Below are 26,176 nucleotides of genomic sequence, written 5' to 3'. Positions count from 1 at the left end.
TGAAGTGCGCAATCGAAAACAGGTTTTCAGTTATCGGAAACAGAAGACCAGTGACAATATCTTAAAGAGTGTACCCTTATTTCTAATAATGTGGCAGTTAGACACTAGCTTGTGTGGCACAATAAAGAAGTGTATTCAATCTATGTTGATTTGGGCGGCATAGTGAATATACACTCCTGGAAATTGAAGTAAGAACACCGTGGATTCATTGTCCCAGGAAGGGGAAACTTTATTGACACATTCCTGGGGTCAAATACATCACACTGACAGAACCACAGGCACATAGACACAGGCAACAGAGCATGCACAATGTCGGCACTAGTACAGTGTATATCCACCTTTCGCAGCAATGCAGGCTGCTATTCTCCCATGGAGACGATCGTAGAGATGCTGGATGTAGTCCTGTGGAATGGCTTGCCATGCCATTTCCACCTGGCGCCTCAGTTGGACCAGCGTTCGTGCTGGACGTGCAGACCGCGTGAGACGACGCTTCATCCAGTCCCAAACATGCTCAATGGGGGACAGATCCGGAGATCTTGCTGGCCAGGGTAGTTGACTTACACCTTCTAGAGCACGTTGGGTGGCACGGGATACATGCGGACGTGCATTGTCCTGTTGGAACAGCAAGTTCCCTTGCCGGTCTAGGAATGGTAGAACGATGGGTTCGATGACGGTTTGGATGTACCGTGCACTATTCAGTGTCCCCTCGACGATCACCAGTGGTGTACGGCCAGTGTAGGAGATCGCTCCCCACACCATGATGCCGGGTGTTGGCCCTGTGTGCCTCGGTCGTATGCAGTCCTGGTTGTGGCGCTCACCTGCACGGCGCCAAACACGCATACGACCATCATTGGCACCAAGGCAGAAGCGACTCTCATCGCTGTAGACGACACGTCTCCATTCGTCCCTCCATTCACGCCTGTCGCGACACCACTGGAGGCGGGCTGCACGATGTTGGGGTGTGAGCGGAAGTCGGCCTAACGGTGTGCGGGACCGTAGCCCAGCTTCATGGAGACGGTTGCGAATGGTCCTCGCCGATACCCCAGGAGCAACAGTGTCCCTAATTTGCTGGGAAGTGGCGGTGCGGTCCCCTACGGCACTGCGTAGGATCCTACGGTCTTGGCGTGCATCCGTGCGTCGCTGCGGTCCGGTCCCAGGTCGACGGGCACGTGCACCTTCCGCCGACCACTGGCGACAACATCGATGTACTGTGGAGACCTCACGCCCCACGTGTTGAGCAATTCGGCGGTACGTCTACCCGGCCTCCCGCATGCCCACTATACGCCCTCGCTCAAAGTCCGTCAACTGCACATACGGTTCACGTCCACGCTGTCGTGGCATGCTACCAGTGTTAAAGACTGCGATGGAGCTCCGTATGCCACGGCAAACTGGCTGACACTGACGGCGGCGGTGCACAAATGCTGCGCAGCTAGCGCCATTCGACGGCCAACACCGCGGTTCCTGGTGTGTCCGCTGTGCCGTGCGTGTGATCATTGCTTGTACAGCCCTCTCGCAGTGTCCGGAGCAAGTATGGTGGGTCTGACACACCGGTGTCAATGTGTTCTTTTTTCCATTTCCAGGAGTGTATATGCCGAAGAAATGGTTAGTGAAACTTCAGTTTTTCAAATAGTGTCATACACCGAAAAGTTTAGTATTGAGCACTCAGCCAAAATAAATAAAGTACACTAACGTAACCTTCCTCTCCTGCAGCTAGACAGATCCCATATTTTGTGTGCGTGTGGGGGGGGGGCGGGGGGGGGGGGGGGAGGATGCACTTGTGCTTTCTGTTCAGAAAGTTCGGGTTTCAAATCCTGGAAAGAGCACCACCATTTTTAATTTCCCGCCAATTCCAGTGCGGAGGGTGGGGTGGGACGTCAGCACAGCTTTCGGACGATGAAATTCCCGTCAAAATTGGAAATCCCTGCCAAAATTCGAAATCCTTGCCAAAATTCGAATTTCCCTCCAAAATTCTGAATTACCACTGATAGGGTTGGTGGGTGTGCGGGTGGGGGAGGGGTGGGAAGGGAGAGCGGGTGGGAACCCACATGCCAGGTGGGGGAAACGTATGACGTCATCTGAGAGTGGGGGTGGGGTTGGTGGTGGAGAGCGGGAGGGGGTGATTAATTGATCAATTTAATTAATTTTCATGTAAATTTGAAATCAGAATTGCACCTGGAACTCCTTTACCTCTACTACTTCCGGTAATGTCATGATAACCTTCTTCTTTGACTACAGGGGCCCTCTGCTCGACAGATTCCTCGAGTCTGGAACCACAATTAATGCACAGTGCTGTGGAAACATTTTGCAGAAACTACGACGCCATAAAATCAAAACGCCCAGGAATGTTATTTTCGTTGCTTCTGCAACGATATTCGCCCCGTTTTGTGTACCATCGGTGATCAGTTCCATCTCTTATTAATTTATTTGTTATAAATAAGTCAACAGTTGTCGATAGTATTTCTCTGAATTTAAGTCACATCTGGTCTAGCCCCGTGGGGTAGCCGCATGGTCATGGCCACCTTGCCACGGTTCGCGCTGCTGCCCCCGTCGGATGTTCGAGTCCCCCATCAGACATGGGTTTGTGTGTTGTCCTTAGCGAAGTTACTTAAAGTTAGATTAAGTAGTGTGTAAGCCTAGGGACCGCAGCAGTTTGGTCCCATAGAAACTTACCACCACCACCACATCTGGTCTACAGTTACGTATAAGAGGCAGTCAAATGAAATCTTAACACCTGCCATAAAGGGATCATGGAATCGCTCCAATCAAAAGTAATCACCACATGCATTAAGTCATTTACCCCACTGGGAAACAAGATGATCAATTCCTCTTTCGTAGAATGCGATCGGCCGCTGACGGATCAACAACCAAATCCTCTCTTGCACTCCCTCATCCAACTGAAATAGATGTTTTGCACGATAACGCTCGTCAAAAGTCTGTGCTTTAGCGTGTTTGTTAGTAAACACTGCAACATACTCCGTACTACCCAGATCTTTTCATCTTTGGCGGACTGAAATACGTGGACATCTATTTCAGTTGGATGAGGGAGTGCAAGAGAGGATTTGGTTGTTGATCCGTCAGCGGCCGATCGCATTCTACGAAAGAGGAATTGATCATCTTGTTTCCCAGTGGGGTAAATGTCTTAATGCATGTGGTGATTACTTTTGATTGGAGCGATTAACATTCTGTTGCACGATAACGCTCGTCAAAAGTCTGTGCTTTAGCGTGTTTGTTAGTAAACACTGCAACATACTCCGTACTACCCAGATCTTTTCATCTTTGGCGGACTGAAATACGTGGACATCTATTTCAGTTGGATGAGGGAGTGCAAGAGAGGATTTGGTTGTTGATCCGTCAGCGGCCGATCGCATTCTACGAAAGAGGAATTGATCATCTTGTTTCCCAGTGGGGTAAATGTCTTAATGCATGTGGTGATTACTTTTGATTGGAGCGATTCCATGATCCCTTTATGGCAGGTGTTAAGATTTCATTTGACTGCCTCTTATACGTAACTGTAGACCAGATGTGGTGGTGGTGGTAAGTTTCTATGGGACCAAACTGCTGCGGTCCCTAGGCTTACACACTACTTAATCTAACTTTAAGTAACTTCGCTAAGGACAACACACAAACCCATGTCTGATGGGGGACTCGAACATCCGACGGGGGCAGCAGCGCGAACCGTGGCAAGGCGGCCATGACCATGCGGCTACCCCACGGGGCTAGACCAGATGTGACTTAAATTCAGAGAAATACTATCGACAACTGTTGACTTATTTATAACAAATAAATTAATAAGAGATGGAACTGATCACCGATGGTACACAAAACGGGGCGAATATCGTTGCAGAAGCAACGAAAATAGCATGCATAGTTTAAAAGTACCCAAAATCTCCAAGACTGGCGATCTTTTACTGAAGCTCGAAACTTAGTGCGGAGTTCAATATGAGACGTTTTTAATAATTTCCATCATGAAACTCTGTCTCGAAATCTGGGAGAAAATCCAAAGAGATTCTGGTCGTATGTAAAGTACACCAGCAGTAAGACACAATTAATACCTTCACTGCGTGATAGCAATGGTAATGTTGCCGATGACAGTGCCACTAAAGCAAATTTACTAAATACGGTTTTCTGAAATTCTTTCACCAAAGGAGACGAAGTAAATATTCCAGAATTCGACTGAAGAACAGTAACTTAGAAGTAGAAATCTTTGGTGTAGAGAAGCAACTTAAATTACTTAATAAAGTCAAGTCTTCCAGTCCAGATTGTACACTAATTAGATTCCTTTCAGGGTATGCTGTTATAATTGCCCCATACTTTCGATCGACGAAAGATCCGTAGTACCTAAACACAGGAGAGCTGCAGAGGTTATCCCAATACTGAAGAAAGGAAATAGGAGTAATCCGCCGAATTACAGACCCGTATCATTTCCGTCATTTTGCAGCAGGAGTTTGGAACATGTACTGTGTTCGAACATTACGAATTACCTCGAAGAAAACGATTTATTTACACACAGTACGGGTTCAGAAAATATAGTTCTTGTGAAACATAACTTGATCTTAATTCACACGTAGGAAAGAATGCTATCGACCGGGGTACTCAGATTGATTCCGTATTTCTATATTTCCAGAAGTCTTTCGACGCCGTTCCTCACAAGCGATTTCTAATCGAAATGCGTGCCTATGGAGTAACGTGTCAGTTGTGTAACTGGAAGCACGATTTCCTGTCAGAAAAGTCACAGGTCCTAGTAATTGACGGAAAGTCATCCAGTAAAACAGAAGTGATGTCTGGTGTTTCCCAAGGGCCTGTTACAGGATCTCCGCTGTTGCTAATTGTGTAAAGGAATTAGGAGACAATCAGAGCAGCCGTCTTAGACTGTTTGCAGACGCTTCTGTCATTGTCGTCTAGTAAAGTCATCATAAGACCAAAAGTTATTGTACAATGATTTAGATAAGGTATCTCTACGGTGCGAAAAGTGGCAATGGACTCTAATTAATGAAAAAAGTGAAGTCATAGACGTGAGTAGCAACATTAATCACGTATCATGTATACTTGTAAACAGATCAGTTACACATCATTTCGATAAAACAATCGTTCAAATTATCTATGGAAAATGGAACTAACTAATTAACTAAGTAAAAGGAGTCCATTAAATTTCGGTTACACGATAAATCACAAAAATATGTAAGCTTTCAATTCAACTAAATATCTAGTTATTACCATTACCAACAACTTAAAATGGTACGCCCACAAATAAAATGTTGCGAGAGACTGTGTTTTATTGGCAGAACACTTAGAAGAAGATGCAACATGTCTACTGAAGAGACTGCCTACACTACGCTTGTCTGTCCTCTTTCGGAATACTGCCGCGCGGTACTGTGCCCGTACCTGATAAGATTGACGTAGGACATTGAAGAAGTCCAAAGAAGGTCAGCTCGATTCGCGTTATCTCGAAATAGGGGTAGAGTGTCACAGCTATGATACGTGAGTTAGAGTGGCAATCATTAAAATAAAGGCGTTTTTCTTTGAGGCGAGATGTTATCACGAAATTTCAATCATCAACTTTATCCCATAAATCCGAGAATATTTTGTTAATGATAACCTCCAAAAGGAGAAATTATAATCGTAATAAAATAAGAGAAATTAGATCTCGTACGGAAAGATTTAAATGTTCGTTCTTCCCGTGCCTATTCGAGAACGGAGGTGTAGAGATGTAGTGTGAAAGTTAGTTAGTTAGTTAGTTACGTGGTCCATTGATCAATAACACGGAAAAACCGTTATTATGTGGAACGTGTCAAATGCACAAGAAATGCGTACAGGAAATAAGTTTTTTTGTGTACATTATAGTGTTATACCTAAATATTTCTATTATTTATCCTATTTACTTAAATGGCACAAATGCATATGTTATATCTCCAGATTTATTTACTCATATTCAAGAATTCATCTATGGTATAGAAGGAGTTGTCAGGGAGGTATGATTTCAATTTGTTTTTGAAACTATTACTGCTGTCTGTCAGACATTTTATTTCACCCGGTAATTTATCAAAAAGTTTTATAGCAGCATATTTTACCCCTTTCTGTGTCAAAGATAGGTTAAGTAAAGGATAGAGTAGGTCTTTCTTTTTTCTGGTATTGTAATCATGAATGTCGCTGTTGATTTTAAACTGGTCCATGTTGTTGAGAAAAAATTTCGTTACTGAGTAAATGTACTGTGAAACAGTTGTAAGAATTCCTAACCTTTTAAACAGATGCCTACAAGATGTGCGACTATGAACCCCACACATTATTCTAACTACTTTCTGTTGAGCAGTGAATACCTTTTGCCTAAGTGTTGAATTGCCCCAGAATATTATTCCGTATGACATTAGAGAGTGGAAGTATGCAGAGCATGTCAGCTTACTAATTTCTCCATCCTCAAAATTGGCAATTATTCTGATTGCAAAAATTGCTGAACCTAGTCGCTTTAGGAGATCCAAAATGTGAATTTTCCAATTAAGAGTCTCATCTATATGTAAACCCAAAAACTTAGTATGCTATACCTTGGCTACTGACTTCTTTTAATGTGTTATGTTTATTGAACGAATTATACTTTTTGCAGCAGAAAATAGGATTTACTGTGTTTTTTTGAAGTTCAGAGCAAGCCCAGTCGCAGAAAACCAATTAACTTTCTTTTACTGGATTAATAATTATGCTTGTATCGTCAGCAAACAGTGCCAGTTCAGCATCTTGTTTCACATAAGAAGGGAGGTCATTCACATATATCAAGATCGAACCTTGTGGAACACCTAATGTAATTTCACCCCAGTTAGATGAAGTGACAAACTCCTCTGAATCACTTGAAGCATATAAAGAGCCTTTTTGCTTCCTGTTCCGTAGATATGACTTAAACTACTCATATGCTGTTCCATTTATACCATAGAATTGTAATTTCTCTAACATAATGTAATGGTTCACACAATCAAATGCTTTGGATAAGTCACAGAATATTCCTACTGGTGACATTTTACTATTTAAAGACTCTATTAAGTGGTCAGTGAAATTGTATATTGCTGTCTCAGTGGAACAGCATTTCTGAAATCCGAACTGTGATTTACTAAGTATCCCATTACTGTTGAGATGGCTAACCACTCTTGTGTACATTACTTTCTCAAAGATTTTTGAAAATGCTGTAAGCAAGGATACTGGCCGTAGTTATTGACATCTGTGGTTTCCCCCTTTTTGTATAGAGGCCTGACAATGGCATATTTTAACCTGTCTGAAAAAATACCCTGAGTCAGTGATGCATTACATATGTGACTCAGAACATCAGCTGTAATTGCTCCACATTGTTGTAATAACTTGTTAGAGATGTCATCTACTCCAGCAGAACATTTATTTTTCAAAGATTTAATAATTTTCTTTATTTGACAAGAGGTTGTTAGATGAAACTTAATCTGACTAAAATTTTTCAAAACTGACTCTTCCATGTACTGTCTGACTTTTTCTTTTGAACTATTCTCACCAATTTTTTCTCCTACACTTAAGAAGTGATTGTTAAATACATTGGCTACCTGTGTACTGTTGGTTAAGATGGTCTCATTCTCTTTAATAGTAATTCTACCTACCCCAGTGGTTACTTTTCCTGTCTCCCTTCTAACAACATTCCATATTGGTTTGATTTTATTGCTGGAGTTGTTAATTTCTTCTCTAACATACATATTTCTTGATTTCCTTACAACTTTTCTCAGTATGTGACAATAATTTTTATAGTGTAAAACTATTTCCGGATATTTCCTAGTTCTTGCTGTCTCATACAGTTTTCTGACACTTTCATACCTGCAGTAATCCAAGGTTTCTTTGAAAAGTTTGTAGTGTTACATTTAGTAAACAATGTTCAAAAAGGGATATAAATTTATCAAGAAATATGCTGCATTTATCATTAACATTTGGCTCATTGTATACATCTTCCCAGTTTACATTTTCTAAACTTTCTCTGACGTGATCTACAGATACCGGGTTGAGCACCCTCACACTTTTACTTAATAATTTCTGAAGTGTACACCCTGTTAGGTTTTGTCAGTTAATCAGTTGTGCGTCATGGTCAGATAATCCAGTTACCACAGGGAAAGCCTGTGTTTGTTCTACATCATCTTGCTGTACAAATACATTATCTATTAGAGTACTACTGTCCTCAGCTATGCGTGTAGGGAAATTGATCACTGATTCTAAGTTATATGTTGCTAACAACACTTCTAGTTCACTTTCCCTATCAGAATTGCTTAGAAAGTTAACATTCAAAGCACCACAGATTAATAACGTCTTCTTTTTGTCTGACAGACAGCATAATAGGGAGTCAAACTTTTTTATGAATAGCTCCCAGTCTCCTAGTGGAGACCTGTACACTGTTGCTAATATCAACACAACATTATCTAGCTGAAGTTCGCATGCACAAACCTCAAAGTGCTGATCAACACAAAATTTGCTTACTTCAACAGTTCTGTATTTATATCCTTGTTTTATGAAAATGGCAACTCCTCCTTTAACCATACTAGATCTACAAGTGTAAGATGCTAAATTATACCCGTTTATACTGACATTTTCCATCCCCACAGTTACATGGTGCTCAGACAGACAAAGTATATCAATCTCATTCTTATTTTTGAGATTATCTAAATACATTATCAGCTTATCTAATTTATTTTTTATTCCCCTGATATTTTGGTGATGTAAGTTGATACCACCCTTAGCTTTATCCCTATTTGCTTCTATTTTTCTTGGTTGCTGTCTGTCTGGAATTTGGCTTTAATCTAAAAAACTGTCTGCCTAGTCCCAATAACCACAGGGATCACCCCTTGTGTGACTGTGGCCCCCCTTACAGTATCTGCTAATAGAGAAGCTAACTTACCTTTCCCCTTCCTATTAAGGTGCAGTCCATGTGTAGTGCAAACCCACCTACCAATAGCATCAACTGGAACAACACTCATGTGAGACTTTGCCGGTGTCTGGAGCATCTCATTCAGCTCAGTGTTAACACGCCTTACAGCAATGTTTACCCAGGGCTGATCATGGCGCTGAAAGACCTCCACAAACCCCACATTCGTGTGCCCAGTTTCTGCTCCTATTTTATCCAGGTCACTTCTAATACTGTATCTTGGATTCATAGCCAGACTGATTCGATGCACCTTCTGCCAGGCACTTAAGTGTGAAATGCAGAGAAGACATGTAGATGTGGACGAAGATAGCTTAGTTTAAATTGAGGTGAATGTGAATTAACGCAGATGGTTAGGAGAAACATTTTGTAATGTTGGAATGCAGTGTTAACTCTACGATTTTTGACTTAGTTATGTGCAATAGACGTAGGGAGCCATTCAGACATCTAGCACATTAGATCAGTTGTTGAGAATGCTAATGATCAAGTAGGGTTTACTGGAAAAGTTTGGGGATAGTTTAGGGAATCTACACTCCTGGAAATTGAAATAAGAACACCGTGAATTCATTGTCCCAGGAAGGGGAAACTTTATTGACACGGTCCTGGGGTCAGATACATCACATGATCACACTGACAGAACCACAGGCACATAGACACAGGCAACAGAGCATGCACAATGTCGGCACTAGTACAGTGTATATCCACCTTTCGCAGCAATGCAGGCTGCTATTCTCCCATGGAGACGATCGTAGAGATGCTGGATGTAGTCCTGTGGAACGGCTTGCCATGCCATTTCCACCTGGCGCCTCAGTTGGACCAGCGTTCGTGCTGGACGTGCAGACCGCGTGAGACGACGCTTCATCCAGTCCCAAACATGCTCAATGGGGGACAGATCCGGAGATCTTGCTGGCCAGGGTAGTTGACTTACACCTTCTAGAGCACGTTGGGTGGCACGGGATACATGCGGACGCGCATTGTACTGTTGGAACAGCAAGTTCCCTTGCCGGTCTAGGAATGGTGGAACGATGGGTTCGATGACGGTTTGGATGTACCGTACACTATTCAGTGTCCCCTCGACGATCACCAGTGGTGTACGGCCAGTGTAGGAGATCGCTGCCCACACCATGATGCCGGGTGTTGGCCCTGTGTGCCTCGGTCGTATGCAGTCCTGATTGTGGCGCTCACCTGCACGGCGCCAAACACGCATACGACCATCATTGGCACCAAGGCAGAAGCGACTCTCATCGCTGAAGACGACACGCCTCCATTCGTCCCTCTATTCACGCCTGTCGCGACCCCCACTGGAGGCGGGCTGCACGATGTTGGGGCGTGAGCGTAAGACGGCCTAACGGTGTGCGGGACCGTAGCCCAGCTTCATGGAGACGGTTGCGAATGGTCCTCGCCGATACCCCAGGAGCAACAGTGTCCCTAATTTGCTGGGAAGTGGCGGTGCGGTCCCCTACGGCACTGCGTAGGATCCTACGGTCTTGGCGTGCATCCGAGCGTCGCTGCGGTCCGGTCCCAGGTCGACGGGCACGTGCACCTTCCGCCGACCACTGGCGACAACATCGATGTACTGTGGAGACCTCACGCCCCACGTGTTGAGCAATTCGGCGGTACGTCCACCCGGCCTCCCGCATGCCCACTATACGCCCTCGCTCAAAGTCCGTCAACTGCACATACGGTTCACGTCCACGCTGTCGCGGCATGCTACCAGTGTTAAAGACTGCGATGGAGCTCCGTATGCCACGGCAAACTGGCTGACACTGACGGCGGCGGTGCACAAATGCTGCGCAGCTAGCGCCATTCGACGGCCAACACCGCGGTTCCTGGTGTGTTCGCTGTGCCGTGCGTGTGATCATTGCTTGTACAGCCCTCTCGCAGTGTCCGGAGCAAGTATGGTGGGTCTGACACACCGGTGTCAATGTGTTCTTTTTTCCATTTCCAGGAGTGTATAAAGGAGACCACACAAAGGATGCTTGTGCACCCATTCTTTAGTATTGGTCGAGTGTTTACGATATTAAACAGATAAGGTTATATTAAGACATCGGAACGTTTAACAGGCCTGCTGTTACATTTATTATTGGTCGGTTCGATCAGTGCGTGGTTTTACGGAAATGCTTCGTGAGCTTAGAAGGAAATTCTTGGAAAGAAGACGAAGATAATTTTTTCACGAAATGCTATCGAGGAAGTTTAGTGAACCAGTATTTGCAACAGAGTGTGGAAAGATTCTACTGAGTCCATTGTTCATCACATGGAATAACCGTAAGGACAAAGTAAAAGAAATTGGTCTCGTACAGGGGTACACAGGCAGTGATAGAGTGGTTGAGCAAAAAAGTGGGAACACAGAGAGAAATGCGTGCTTGAAGATAAATTCAAATGCCAGACATGGTTGTAGGTTGCGTTGTTGTATTGCACCACGAATGGCACCTGTACCAAAGGTGTTGCGTCAGTGGTGGTCAGAACAGTGTTCCGTGTAGTTGTGAGTGCGTTATGTCGGAGCCAAGTGAATTCGAACGTCGGCAAATTGTTGGTGCTCGAATGGTGGCTGCTTCCGTGACCAAGGTAGCCGATGTGTTTGGTATTTCAAGAGGCACCATATCGGAGATTTACACCGCGCCGCCGGAGTGGCCGAGCGGTTCTAGGCGGTACAGTCTGGAACCGCGCGACCGCTACGGTCGCAGGTTCGAATCCTGTCTCGGGCATGGATGTGTATGATGTCCTTATGTTAATTAGGTTTAAGTAGTTCTAAGTTCCAGGGGACTGATGAACTCAGAAGTTAAGTCCCATGGTGCTCAGAGCCATTTCAACCATTTACAGCGCGTACACAGAAAGCGGAAAAAACATCATCAACTAAGTCGCAATGGAGACGAAAGTGTATTTTGAGTGATCATGACAGACGGCGATTGAAGAGCATTGTGACGAAAAATAAGGATGAAAGCTGCAAAAGTCACTGCAGAACATGAAGAGAGCTCTATAAGCAGGGAATTTCAGGGCCAGCTGTAATTCCAAAGCCACTCATCAGTGATGCAAATGCCCATAACAGGAAAACGTAATGCCGAAGCCATAACTAAAATCTGGACTACGGAGCAATGGAAGGAAGTCACTTGGTCCTGTTTCAAGCAGTTCCCATCTTCTAGCCGAGTTCACATCCCAAGAGTTAAACATGACGAGGATTCGATGATAAATTGTGCAGCCATATAGCGATGTTCCATGGGCCCAATGGTTACTCTGCATTGTGACGTTACTGTCAATGATTATGTGACCATCTTGTTTGAACAGGTCTACTACTTGGTGCAGTGTTGGTTCTCCACTGGTGAGGCTGTGTTCCAGGACTGCAGGACCCCTGTCCACACAGCTCGAATCACACGACTGGTTTCGGGAGCGCAAGTGTGAATTGTCGCATCTGCCCTGGCCACCAAAATCACAATGTCTTAATATTATTGAGCGTTTGTGGTCTACTTTGCAGAGAAGGCTACGGGATCGCTATCCATCTCTATCATCGGCACTATTTTGCATGGAGAATGGTATAAGAGCCGCTTGAAAACCACACAGGACCTGCATTTATCCACTCCGAGACAATTGGAAGCTGTTTCGAATGCCATCTGCTTTCCTCCACCGCATTAGAGATAGTAATGTGTTGTGTTTTTGGTGTTTCCATCCTTTTGTCAAGCACCTGTACTTGTCTTGCAGCATTTACCTACGGGACAGGAAGCGGAATGACTGACAGTGGTATAATGGAAAGTTCGCCACGCACTGTGCAGTGGCTTGCGGAGTTGTATGCAGGCGTAAAAGTAGATCTTTTCTTTCTTTGCCAAGAAAGCCAACAAGTGTGTTCCACACAAACTAAAACAAGCAACTGACTGCACCGCTTGCACTTCATTTTCTTCATTGCGAGTACTTTATTTCACATTGGGCTCGATTTAGTGTTTCTTTAACATGACCAGGAGGTCGAATTGCTAATTTCTTCTAGCGAGAATTTGAAAAAAAAATTAAGTTTGAAAAAGATCGTGGTTTATAGGGAAAAATATTTATTCCAACAGTTTACGTAATGGAAGGTAAATGTAATTTGGTAGTCAATCAATCTTTACCTTTACAAGTCTTAAAAGGCGCGATTACAAATGTAATTATTTTTGTGTTGCTCGGGGAAAGGTTTTATACGATAGGAGATGACTGAAATGGATTAAGTGCAGCAATAGGACTGAAACCAGTCAAATTCAATTTATTAAAGAAAGATATGTCGCATCTTCACTCCAAATTTGGTAAATCAATTTTGTAAAATGATATATAATGTAGTGTGGCAGAGGAAGTTTGGGTAAAGGATATGATGCAACTTATACCCACAAGACCAAAACTGACGTTTGGGTGAAGTAATGCAAGTCGACTTGTTCTCCTTTACCCTATGATTTAAACGAAGTTGTCGTTACAATTTCCGCTTTTAAACAGTCAGTTATTGCTGACCACTTTTGTGTATTATGGTTTCCTGGGCACTGTTATATAGTTTGTACGGTATTATTTGGTTCTCAAATAAACATTAACTAAACCGAAACTCCGTCTGAACAGGTCTCAGAAGACGCTAACAGTACTGACCGACCGCCATGTCATCCTCACTCTGTAGGCGTTACTGGATGTGGATATGGAACGGCGTGTGGTTAACACTCCGCTCTCCCGGCCGGTGTGTTTTCGTGACCGAAGCCGCACTTCCCAATCAACAGCTACTCCATTTGCCTCACAAGGGCTTTGTGCAGCCAGCTTGCCAGCAGAGCTCGGCAGACCGGACGTTCACCCATCCAAGTGCTAGCAAAGCCCGACAGCGCTTAACTTCGGCGATCTGATGGGAACCGGTGTTAGCACTCCGTCAGGGCCGTTGACCTCAAATAAACATTCTTGTTTCTTTTAAACAGAGAAGCAACGTATTAAAGAGGAATGTAGATCGAATTTATCCTATGGCGAACCTTAGAGCTTTAGTAGAGTTCAATAGCTCGTCAAGTACGAACTGTTGCCACCGTCTATTGAAGGTCATTGTCAAGATGTTCAGTGAAAGGACACGAAGTGCGATTAGCGTGTGCTCTAGAAGAAGAGATTCGTCTATTTCCAGAGGATTTTTTGGTTAATAATTACTTTTACAATGCATTTTAGTGCATTTCAATGTGAATATAAATTCTGCTAATCGTTTGCCTCTCATGTGACACATCTGTCTTCACTTGGATAATTCACTGTAAACGTAGTACTTTGGGTTCGTATCATAAATGTAACGAATTATTCATAATAGTAAACGAAACCACTGCCATCTGTATTTTTCTCAGAATCGTCCGCTGCATTCTCTATTTCTGATGAGCTAGGGGACTAATGACCTCAGCAGTTGAGTCCCATAGTGCTCAGAGCCATTTGATGAGCTAAAGAGCTTATTGGATGCAGATTTTGACCAAGCTCCAAGATTCTCTAGATGGTTGCACAGACGACAAAATGGTAAATATCAAAATATATGACAAAGAGATAGAAAAATAATTAATATCGCTCAAAAGAGGAAAGGCCGCTAGACCTGATGGGATACCAGTTCGATTTTACACAGAGTACGCGAAGGAACTTGCCCCCCTTCTTGCAGCGGTGTACCGTAGGTCTCTAGAAGAGTGTAGCGTTCCAAAAGATTGGAAAAGGGCACAGGTCATCCCCGTTTTCAAGAAGGGACGTCGAACAGATGTGCAGAACTATAGACCTATATCTCTAACGTCGATCAGTTGTAGAATTTTGGAACACGTATTATGTTCGAGTATAATGACTTTTCTGGAGACTAGAAATCTTCTCTGTAGGAATCAGCATTGGTTTCGAAAATGACGGTCGTTTGAAACCTAGCTCGCGCTATTCGTCCACGAGACTCAGAGGGCCATAGACACGGGTTCCCAGGAAGATTCCGTGTTTCTTGACTTCCGCAAGGCGTTTGATACAGTTCCCCACAGTCGTTTAATGAACAAAGTAAGAGCATATGGACTATCAGACCAATTGTGTGATTGGATTGAAGAGTTCCTAGATAACAGAACGCAGCATGTCATTCTCAATGGAGAGAAGTCTTCCGAAGTAAGAGTGACTTCAAGTGTGCCGCAGGGGAGTGTCGTAGGACCTTTGCTATTCACAATATATATAAATGACCTTGAGGATGACATCGGAAGTTCACTGAGGCTTTTTGCGGGTGATGCTGTAGTATATCGAGAGGTTGTAACAGTGGAAAATTGAATTGAAATGCAGGAGATCTGCAACGAATTGACGCATGGTGCAGGGAATGGCAATTGAATCTCAATGTAGACAAGTGTAATGTGCTGCGAATGCATAGAAAGAAACATCCTTTATCATTTAGCTAGAATATAACAGGTCAACAACTGGAAGCAGTTAATTCCATAAATTATCTGGGAGTAGGCATTAGGAGTGATTTAAAATGGAATGACCATATAAAATTAATCATCTGTAAAGCAGATGCCAGACTGAGATTCATTGGAAGAATCCTAAGGAAATGCAGTCCGAAAACAAAGGAAGTAGGCTACAGTACACTTGTTCGCCCACTGCTTGAATACTGCTCAACGGTGTGGGATCCGTACAAGATAGGGTTGATGGAAGAGATAGAGAAGATCCAATGGAGAGCAGCGCACCTCGTTACAGGATCATTTAGTAATCGCGAAAGCGTTACGGAGATGATAGACAAACTCCAGTGGAAAGCTCTGCAAGAGAGACGCTCAGTAGCTAGGTACGGGCTTTTGTTGAAGTTTCGAGAACATACCTTCACTGAGGAGTCAAGCAGTATATTGCTCCCTCCTACGTATATCTCGCGAAGAGACCATGAGGATAAAATCAGAGAGATTAGAGCCCACACAGAGGCATACCGACAATCTTTCTTGCCACGAACAATACGAGACTGGAATAAAAGGGAGAACCGATAGAGGTACTCAAGGAACCCTCCGCCACACACCGTCAGGTGGCTTGCGGAGTATGGATGTAGATGTAGATGTAGATGTAGAACGTAGGAGCCAGAGAGGCTCAATAGGGTCGTCAGAGGATTCATCCATTCTCTGAGGACAGGAAATTTAGAAAACAAAGAAGTAGTTCGGTAACTATAATGTAACAAATGATTCTAAGCCGTGGCAATGGGCTACTGGGGATACCAGATCAATGAAAAAGCGAGAAGGCGACACGATCGGTCTTTCTGTAACTGCTGAAGTGGAGTGTCACAGCAGGGCAATAGGGAAATGACTTTCTCGAGAAGGCAGTTGTTTTCCAATCTGCTGGAGATAAACTTGCAAGAAGTGTTGGTAGGTTAACAGCACTTTGCAGAGGAGTGCTGCTGACACGAACAGAAAGTGGCCTATGTCAAAGCTTGCATTATCCTCCTGGCTAAACTAACAGAATGTTAAAGCAGTAGGGAGCTCAAGAAATCGGAAAGTCAGTCGGTAGCCCTGCTGTGTGTCGGAGACGAAGCCACACTGGAGTGAAGTCGCAGTTTCGTTATTATAACCGATTTTTCAAATGGTTCAAATGGCTCTGAGCACTATGGGACTTAACATCTAAGGTCATCAGTCCCCTAGAACTTAGAACTAGTTACAACCTAACTAACCTAAGGACATCACACACATCCATGCCCGAGGCAGGATTCGAACCTGCGACCGTAGCGGTCGCGCGGTTCCAGACTGAAGCGCCTAGAACAACTCGGCCACTCCGCCCGGCCCGATTTCTCAGTTCGGAAGTTAATAATCCTGCGTGAACAGCGAAGTGTTTCTCATTGTACCGAAAACGGAAATAATTTGTAACTATCTTTCCCGTTCGCAGATGCGGAGTGCTCAGCAATTCTCCAGATTCCGCATGCGAGTGTGGCGTTTACATTGCGCACTTGCGTTCCATAGAAAGAGACTGTATCGGACCATGGAGTCGATAGTCAGCTGGGGGTTCGATTTTATGAAAGAGCAGACCCGATTAGTAATAAAATGGAACACCTACAGCCGTTCTTACGATGTTATTTATTATATGGCTACCAGTTTCGGTGCTTCAGTGCACCATGTTTAGGCGGGGATTAACTCCAGTCGCATAGACCATTCATCAACGGCCATCATGAATGAACTAGTTTTCGCAGACTACCTGTAACAACGATGTTGTGTCTCCAACCACCAATTACTAGACTCTACTGTCTTTAAACTGTTATCCTACACTGCGTGGAAAAAAAGAGCATCCAGAAGGGCAGGAGGAAACGAAGTGAAACTTCACGGGTTGAGAGAATATCTGATGTTATTTCAGTGATTACAAAATCGAATCAAATTTCAAAGAACTTGGCATTATGAGCCCTACTAGCCCACTTATCAGTGTGACGTTGCACTCCCTCTGTTCCGGATATGTGCACCAATTTGCTAGGGAAGGATGTCACAAAACCATCGTATTGTCTCCTGCGGAAATCTGGGAATTGATAAGAACTGCAAAATACAGCAACATCTGCAAATACAATAAGAAAGAGCAAAGAAAGTTAAGTAATTCAAGGCAAGAAGCATTTATGATTGAAATTGAATAAAGTTTGTTTTATTCCATAAAAGTGAATTCAATTGTGAATGGTGGCCTCCCAATAAAAGAGACAAGTAAAAACTATTTTCACACAAACACATTCTCAGCTAGGGTCGTGTATGTGTGCAGTAAAGCTAGCAGTACTTTTTATCCGAACACAGCGATCGTCCATACCGAGCGAGAATCATACTTGGGCGCTCAGTTTCAAAGTCCGGAAGCACCTTAACTTCAGGAAAATAGGAAATTATGGATCGTTATTTAATTCGGTAGACATTGAAAAGCGGCGACAAAACTGACCTACATAGTTTCTGTATAGCGCTATAAGCTCGCGAGAAACTAATCCATTAACAGGTTACAACAAGAACCATTAAACAGATTATACAGTTCACTGCAGTACATTCCGACACACAGTGCAGAACGTAACGTATCACCTCGCTTTCTAACACCCATCTAAACATAAAGTTATCGCAGTCTATCAAAAACTGTCACCCGCGAATGATGATTTAAGTTAAGATTTCAACACATAGCGGAAAACTTTAAGTCTTTCACATGCGGCGCGGACGATACATCGCACATAATGTATCTCAGGCACTACCTATACCTAACTCATCAATGACAGATCTCAGCCACGACTGTATCACAAAAAGACCCTGTGCCACTTGCGTTGCTACGTCACACTCACGTGTTCGTTACAAATTTATTTTATTAATAACTTGAATACAACGTATTAATATTTGACAATAATATTTATTAGTTCATTATGAACCGTCTTTCGGCTTCTTAGGCCATCGTCAGATAACTTGATGCAAACCAGGTAGTCCACACAACTTTAGCGAGAATTCATCATAGTTGTACAAAGAATGCTGTACAAAGATACGTGACAATTTATGACTACGAGGGCTGGAGCTTTAATAGTGGCAACTATTTATTTACAGCTCGTACAAAATAGATACGTGTTTCAAAGTTTTACTGACCTTCAAAGCAGTTACCAGCATTGTGTATATCCCGTTGCCAGCTATGTGGAAGTCGAAGGATACTCTTAGCAGTGCCAGTTGTGTTACAGTTCGAGCGGCGCGGTCTATTGCCCGACGAATTTTTAGCAGTTCTGAAGCGAATGCCCTGAAGTGTTTCCTTCAGTTTAGAAATCGAATTGAACTCACGAGGGCTTAAGTCAGGGGAGTGCAGTAGGTGGTATAGCACTTAGCAGCCCCATCAGTCAAACAAATCATTAACAGCTTGCACTGTACGTGCTTGAGCATTGTCCTGCAAAATGATGGTCAGGTCCTGCAGAAAGTGTCATCACTTCTGCCTCTAAGCTGGTCGTAGGTTGTGTTCCCAACTCCACTGAAAATTTGATTTTTCTGTGGTGTGAATTCAAATGTTGAAAAAAAGTTATTTAATTGTCTGGTGGTACCGTATACAACCACAGTACATCATACCCATACCTAGTCCAATATTGTATTTTAGAATTAGAGGCTCTTTCTCTAAAAAGAAATTTACTTTTATGGCCACCATTCAAATACTGGAAATAAAATATTGAAACTACACGTATATACAAACACCACTCTTTCTTGCAGTCATTTGCCGTCTACAGACTACATTATATTTCTGTTGGCTTCCTTTTTTTAAAAAGATACATATTCAAACCCATTTGCAATACTGGTTTGCATAAAGAAAACATGTTCATAAATTAACATAAAGTTAAGTGGCCAATTATTCTGAATCGTCTTTCAACAACCTTTCACATAGGGCACTCAGAATTTACAGTACTTGAAACATACTCACGTTGCAAACGCCTTCATTAAGGCCGATTTAAATAAATGTAATATAACTATTAACAATACTAAATATTGTAAGATAACTAAGACAGGAGCCGTGTTGTGGATGTGCCTACACTGTGGTGATTTTATAACACATGTTACTGCGAAGAATTACGTATTCTGTCTTAATTTGTTTAACTGCAAAATTGTTATTGCTTGCAACGTTAAACCATTTAGTGTATCATGGCACTCATAAGCTATAATATAAACAAGTATAAACTATTTCATTTGCCACCTCGTTTGAGATCGTGGTTTCCATGTTATTAATTTATGGGGAATTAACGTAAATGACAGTTATTAATATTCCTGCAACTTGTGTAGTTTTTGGCGTATAAAAGCATTTTAAGCAGTGACGGTGTCGCCCAATCGACACGCTCAGTTTCCTAACTTTTGAATTAATGTAGCATTACTGGATCGTGTGATACTAAATATCCACAATTTTTACACAGGCATATTTTGTTTCAGCAAGTATTCTGGCCACGACGTCCGTTCCATGCGTGCGAATGTGACATGCGGCAGGGTAATCAAGCGCAGGTTCAGTGTCTTCAGTGCCTTGCCGTCAACCTGTATGCTAGGCTCATAGGTGAAAAACTAGCCTTCTGTGTACGTCCTCAGCATCTGTTACCTTCAAATATCCTTGATACCGGCACTGGGGCGGTGTTGACATTCGAGCTTGTCCCACGTAGGTTCTGTCGAGAATATAAATGGGAATCTTTCTGGCCACGGGAGTACATCAAAATCACGCAGTCAGTTTGTAGAGACACGTGCAATTTGTCAATGAATACTGTCCTATTGAAAATGGCAGTACTATACTGTTCTATGAGAGGCAAAACGTGAGAACACACGATGTCCGTGACGTACCCTTGTGCCTCCAGAATACCCTCACTCACTATCACCTATGACTTGCCGTCATATCCGATGGCTTCCCACAGAATGACGCCAGGAGTAACACAAGTCAGCCTTGTCACCTGGACAATGAAATCCCTCCCCATATTGCCTCAATCAGTGGCCTTGGGCGATGCAGAACCGCGATTCATCACTGAACGCAATGCGGTGCCGTTCATGAGCAGAATATGTTTCCCTGTCATGGCACCACTCCAAACGTAGCTGTCTGTGTTGTGGTCTTCTTGGCAGCTAATGCATGGGACGGTGATTCCGTAGTTCGGCTGCTGTGCATGGTGCGAGAACGTTGCAGCTAGTCCATTACTTGTTCTCGGATGGTAGGCGCGGAGGTAAATGGATCACGATGTGCATGGAGCACAGTACAGCGATCCTCCCTTGAGGTGTTCAAATATGGTCGACTGGAACCTTGAGGGATAGATGCCTGCCCTCTCGTTCCCATCCTGTCCAAATTTCTGCCACCTTCACATCCGACGGCCCCACAAACCTGGATAATGTCGATTCGACCAGAAAACCAAACGGAGACTCGCAATAAGGCCCCGTTCAAACTTTGTCAAGTGCTGATAACGCTGCCTCTCACTAGTAGGTGGTATTTCTATGTCCTTTAGAGTGATCACTCAACATCTGACTATTCACGCTCCTTATATACCTTACCAGGCCTGGAAACAACCCTAAATACGAACAAAACTATTGCACTCTGCTGGCCGTTCTACCTGTTACAGAAAATTGCAACCAGAGTCATTTACATACCCACCGATGGTGTGTGGGTGCACCAAGTCACATTGACATCCGACCAAGTTTTTTGGGTGCTTCACTTTTTTTGTCAGACAGTGTATTTTGTGTTGATGGAGATTATAGTCGTATATTGCCAGGAAAAAAGCTGAAAACGTTGTATTTACTGTTAGTAGTGTAGGAATTTGGAGCACTGACAATTGTAACCCTGCAGAAAGCTGATCGAGGTCTGCCAATGAACGATTCCTAGTTCACCTTCACGCAATTCTTTTGGCGAAAGAGCTTGTGAATTTAGGCCGCCAGAGTGAGTGAGAGTTCGTGTAACGCTATGACAGTAGCGAGGAGAAGACAAGAAACATTTCAGTGAGACCTCTAAACAACAACTGTCATTTCTCATTGTGTTTGCGTGTCAAAGATACTGAGAAGGTGGAGTCATCCAAGTAAATAAGCCAGAACTGGTTTGCTGAAATGGGAAATTATTAGAATTATATGGTTCGAACATCAACCGTCAGGATGAACATGGAGAATAAATCATTAGTGCTGACGTGTACATGGACACTGAAGATCCAACACGGCTGAAACGAAAGGAGAGGACTATTCCAAAATGGGAGATCTAGAAAAGCTGAGCAATCAGAATGCAGAAACGGCACAAGAGCGAAGACAAATCACTGAAACTAGCAGAATAATTAAGTTCAGGGAATGTAACCTACTGGGAGACTGTAGGCTCCGATATAAAAAAAAAGAAAAGATGTAATGTCGAAGATCGCGCTTTGTGTTTCTTGACTCCTGAGGAACGGGTCGCCGACCTTCAGGAAGCTTGTCTGAATGCGGAGCGCGTCCTCTCTTGTTGTATGGGACTATACCGTTTAGTGATGCCTGCCCATAAACATTACATTTATCATGAATGTACTACTTTCGTCGAAAACAGGCTCCATCTGTTCATTTGCTCAAATGGTTCAAATGGTTCTGAGCACTATGGGACTTAACATCTATGGTCATCAGTCGTCTAGAACTTAGAACTACTTAAACCTAACTAACCTAAGGACATCACACAACACCCAGTCATCACGAGGCAGAGAAAATCCCTGACCCCGCCGGGAATCGAACCCGGGAACCCGGGAGTGGGAAGCGAGAACGCTACCGCATGTTCATTTGTTCTTTTCCTTCGGTTTCAATTTTAGGTGGGGCAATAAGCCAGAAAGGATTGGTTCAAATGGCTCTAAGCACTATGGGACTTAGTGTTGTGGTTGGCAGGAGAGCCAACACCGTGTTACTAGAGGAGGTCGAAATGAATGCGTTTTAGCTCACGCAGGCTGGCGTGAGGTCTGGAACAGGACAAGGAAATTTGAATTTAGAAAAACGGACGTAGCTGGTGGAATATCAAATGGTTCAAATGGTTCTGAGCACTATGGGACTCAACTGCTGAGGTCATTAGTCCCCTAGAACTTAGAACTAGTTAAACCTAACTAACCTAAGGACATCACAAACATCCATGCCCGAGGCAGGATTCGAACCTGCGACCGTAGCGGTCTTGTGGTTCCAGACTGCAGCGCCTTTAACCGCACGGCCACTTCGGCCGGCTGTTGGAATACTTAACTTTAATCCATTAATGATGAACGTCGCTCTTGACGGTACATGATTCACAATATCAATAGTAACTGAACATGGCGCCTTGCTAGGTCGTAGCAAATGACGTAGCTGAAGGCTATGCTAAACTATCGTCTCGGCAAATGAGAGCGTATTTTGTCAGTGAACCATCGCTAGCAAAGTCGGTTGTACAACTGGGGCGAGTGCTAGGAAGTCTCTCTAGACCTGCCGTGTGGCGGCGCTCGGTCTGCAATCACTGATAGTGGCGACACGCGGGTCCGACGTATACTAACCGACGGCGGCCGATTTAAAGGCTACCACCTAGCAAGTGTGGTGTCTGGCGGTGACACCACACTTAACATCTGAGGTCATCAGTCCCCTAGACTTAGAACTACTTGAACCTAACTAACCTAAAGACATCACACGCATCCATGTCCGAGGCAGGATTCGAACCTGCGACCGTAGCAGCCACGTGGTTCCGGACTGAAGCGCCTAGAACCGTTCGGCCACAGCGGCCGGCGGCAATAAGCCAGAAACATGGGCAATCCGAGACAGAGGAGCTTCCTCATGAAGACAGTGAAAAGGCGATGAACTTTTATGATGTTGTGGTACATCGATAATGTTTACTTTTAGACCATGTAATTACAACTGAATGAAACACAATTTTGGTGCCATACGCGTTTCACCTTTATTTTTTGCAGGGCATCTTCAGTGGGCTGGAATATGTACTTATTTTTGTTTATATTATTTAGTTTACATTTGGGACTATGTGTATATAGATTATTAGCAGTTCTGGAAGTTTGCTTTTCTACTTACAGGTTTCGTGGATGTTATTCTACATGTTGCGTTTTTGTTCTAGTTTTAGCGCTGTTCTTCTTCTTACTATTGCCATTTGGAACACTGTTTTTCAGATTTCACAGCACTAGGAACTGAACACTTGTTTTGATGTCGTGCTTTGTTAGATGTTGCCAACTGTCGAATGGTATTGGCAAATATCGAATTTTATTGCCAACTATTGAATGTGTTTTTGTGATTTTTGTAATTTTTTTAAATTTAAAATTTTTGTTTTATTTTTTATTTCTTTAAAATTGTGTGTGCGTGTGTGTGTGTGTGTGTTTGTATGTATGTATGTGTGAGACAGAGAGAGAAAGAGAGAGAGAGAGAGAGAGAGAGAAACACACACACACACACACACACACACACACACACACACCACTCATCACAGATATCACAAAAACACATTCAATAGTGGGCAATAATTTGATCTTTGGCAATAACATTCGACAGTTGACAACACCTAACAAAACATTACATCAAAAGAAGTTTGAGTTCCTAGTGCTGTGAAGTCTGAAAAACAATTTTCCAAATGGTAATAGTAAGAGGAAGAACAGCGCTAAAAATGGAACAAAAACGCAACAAGTAGAACAACAGCCACGAAACCTGTAAGAAGAACTTTAAATTATTACTACATCACACAAGAGCAAACTGCCAGAGCTGTTTGTAGCCTATATACACATCGTTCAAAATGTAAGCTAAACATTATCAACAAAAATACGTACATATTCCACGCCACTGAACATGCCTTGCAAAGAATAAAGGCAAATCGTGTATGGCACTAAAACTGTGTTTAATTCAATTGTATTTAGACAGTCCGGAAGTAAAAACATACCGTAGTTCTCAACTGAGGACATCAGGACTACAATAATTGAAGCATTTATGATGTATATATGCAGACTGGAGGCACGAAAGTAAATCTGTACCGGGGCTGGAAGCTAAACCCGGGTCTACAGCCCCGTTTCGTTCGATGTTGAGCTACTACTTGTGAGTTAACGGGCATTGCGCTCTCATTTAAATATGCGGGCGAGAGATTAAGCCTACAGGAATTGTGAAACGAACCCTGTCGTCGAGGATCGTGTGCCACAAAGGGCGCAGATTCACCACGAGATGGGGAAATTCACTGGCGTCTATTGTCTATTGAGGTCTAAGCGCTGTAGCGTGCGAGTGAGACAGACGAGAACTTACGTCATACGGAAACCCAGTAGAAGGCGTTTATGACCGCGGAGATGTAGCAGTGTTAAATATGGCAGACCTAAGATCGGCTATAAAGGGAAACATTTACGGAAACTATTTAGTTCTGTAGTAATGCAGGAAATCAAGCCACACTAATTTTAATCTGCCATCCTCCGTAAATTTTCATGGCGATCCCAATAAAACTTTAATATTGATCATATTGCGACCGAACCGCCGAATCTTTCCATCAGTAAATGGGGTATGTTCTCAACTGACTCGGTTGTTTTAACCCCCTCCACCGACGGAATGACCCGCTTCCTAATTCCGTATGCATAAAACCAATACGGACTTGTAGCTGTCACGCCTTTGCGCTTACTGCTACGTATTTTAACAGTAAATAGCTCAGTCCTAAAGGTAAGAGGTAGCAGTGAATTCACGTTGTTAATATTTGAATACAGCACAGCTGCCACAAGCTCAGTTCACTTTTACTCCACTCCTACCCTCGCCATTGCACCACATTAACTATGTGCTACGTGGACCTTGCTAAATTCACTTGCGTATACATTTTGACCGTTACTCGCCAGTATTTACCTAATGATTAGCACACTCCTAACCGGACTATTTCCCAAAGAGCTGTGATGATTGAACGGGTTCGATCCACGGCCTACAGTGCCCTACAGTTCACACGGTAACACTGCCTACCTGACCCACTTAACTTGGTAGTGAGCTTTTGTATCCAATCACCACTGCTAGCAGCAGTGGATAATCCTATCAGCACGATGAGAGCAGCAGACTTACCGTCGAATCCTCTTGAAAATACTTATAACTACGGTCGCCAGCTCTGAAGGAGCAAAATAATAAATCAATTTTTGGCTCGTTTCAAAGTCAAACGGCTTGAGTTGAATTTAAACTTAATTCTGAATATTACTATTTCTGATCATTCGAGGTGATTCTACAAAGCAAATACTCTTTCAGTTTCTGTAAGTTGGCTTGGTAATTACTATGAAGACTATTTATGCAACTTGGGTTAACGAAATTCTATCCTTCAACTTTATGTAATGATTTTGGATATTACTCTTTGGACAATTGATATAGAATTACTTAAGTGACTTTACTTGAAAGGTTACTCAGAAAAATTTAAGTAACTATAAATAGGCGACTCATTCTGGTGTGACCATTGCTCTTTTCAATACTCTTATACCCTAAAGTATTCTACAACAAAAAGAATTGTAAATGAAAGAGGTGATGGTGGCCTCAGTCTGATTTCACTATACTATGTTTGAGGTTACTACACTTTACAATAAACAACATGCATCGTAATTTTACTCATTACTATATTCTGTCCTCTGTACTTGCATAAAAGAAAACTGGTATTCTCCTTTTACATGTATACAAAGTTCGAATTAACAATTGCAAGCAGTCTTGCCTTGAGTAGACGTGTCGGTGCTGGTGGTGAGATGCATGTGGCTAACGCAGCTCTTCACGCCTCATGCCCTTAATGGCGGCTGGAACTACGAGCTGTAGCACTCGTATAAGCTACTGCACGTCCGCCATAAAATCTGGGCGCAGGAACTCTTACAATCAGCCCCAGTGGCATATAGGCGGCTTCGATAACCATTCGTCGCGTTTTACTCCACAAACGGCGACGATATTCGCCTCTTCGTTGTTGCACAATCATGTTTGCGTGAGC

At 43.2% G+C, this 26,176-nt stretch overlaps 1 protein-coding gene across 1 annotated transcript in view; it reads right to left on the bottom strand.

Moving 5' to 3' along the window:
- Positions 1 to 26,176, bottom strand: part of LOC126184478 (cocaine esterase) — a 168,052-nt gene that overhangs the window by 90,028 nt on the left and 51,848 nt on the right. The window lies entirely within an intron of this gene.

Source organism: Schistocerca cancellata, chromosome 4 (assembly GCF_023864275.1).
Source record: "Schistocerca cancellata isolate TAMUIC-IGC-003103 chromosome 4, iqSchCanc2.1, whole genome shotgun sequence".
Taxonomy (NCBI): domain Eukaryota; kingdom Metazoa; phylum Arthropoda; class Insecta; order Orthoptera; family Acrididae; genus Schistocerca; species Schistocerca cancellata.
The sequence above is the reverse complement of the archived record's forward strand: the minus strand, read 5'-3'. Positions and strand labels throughout refer to the sequence as shown.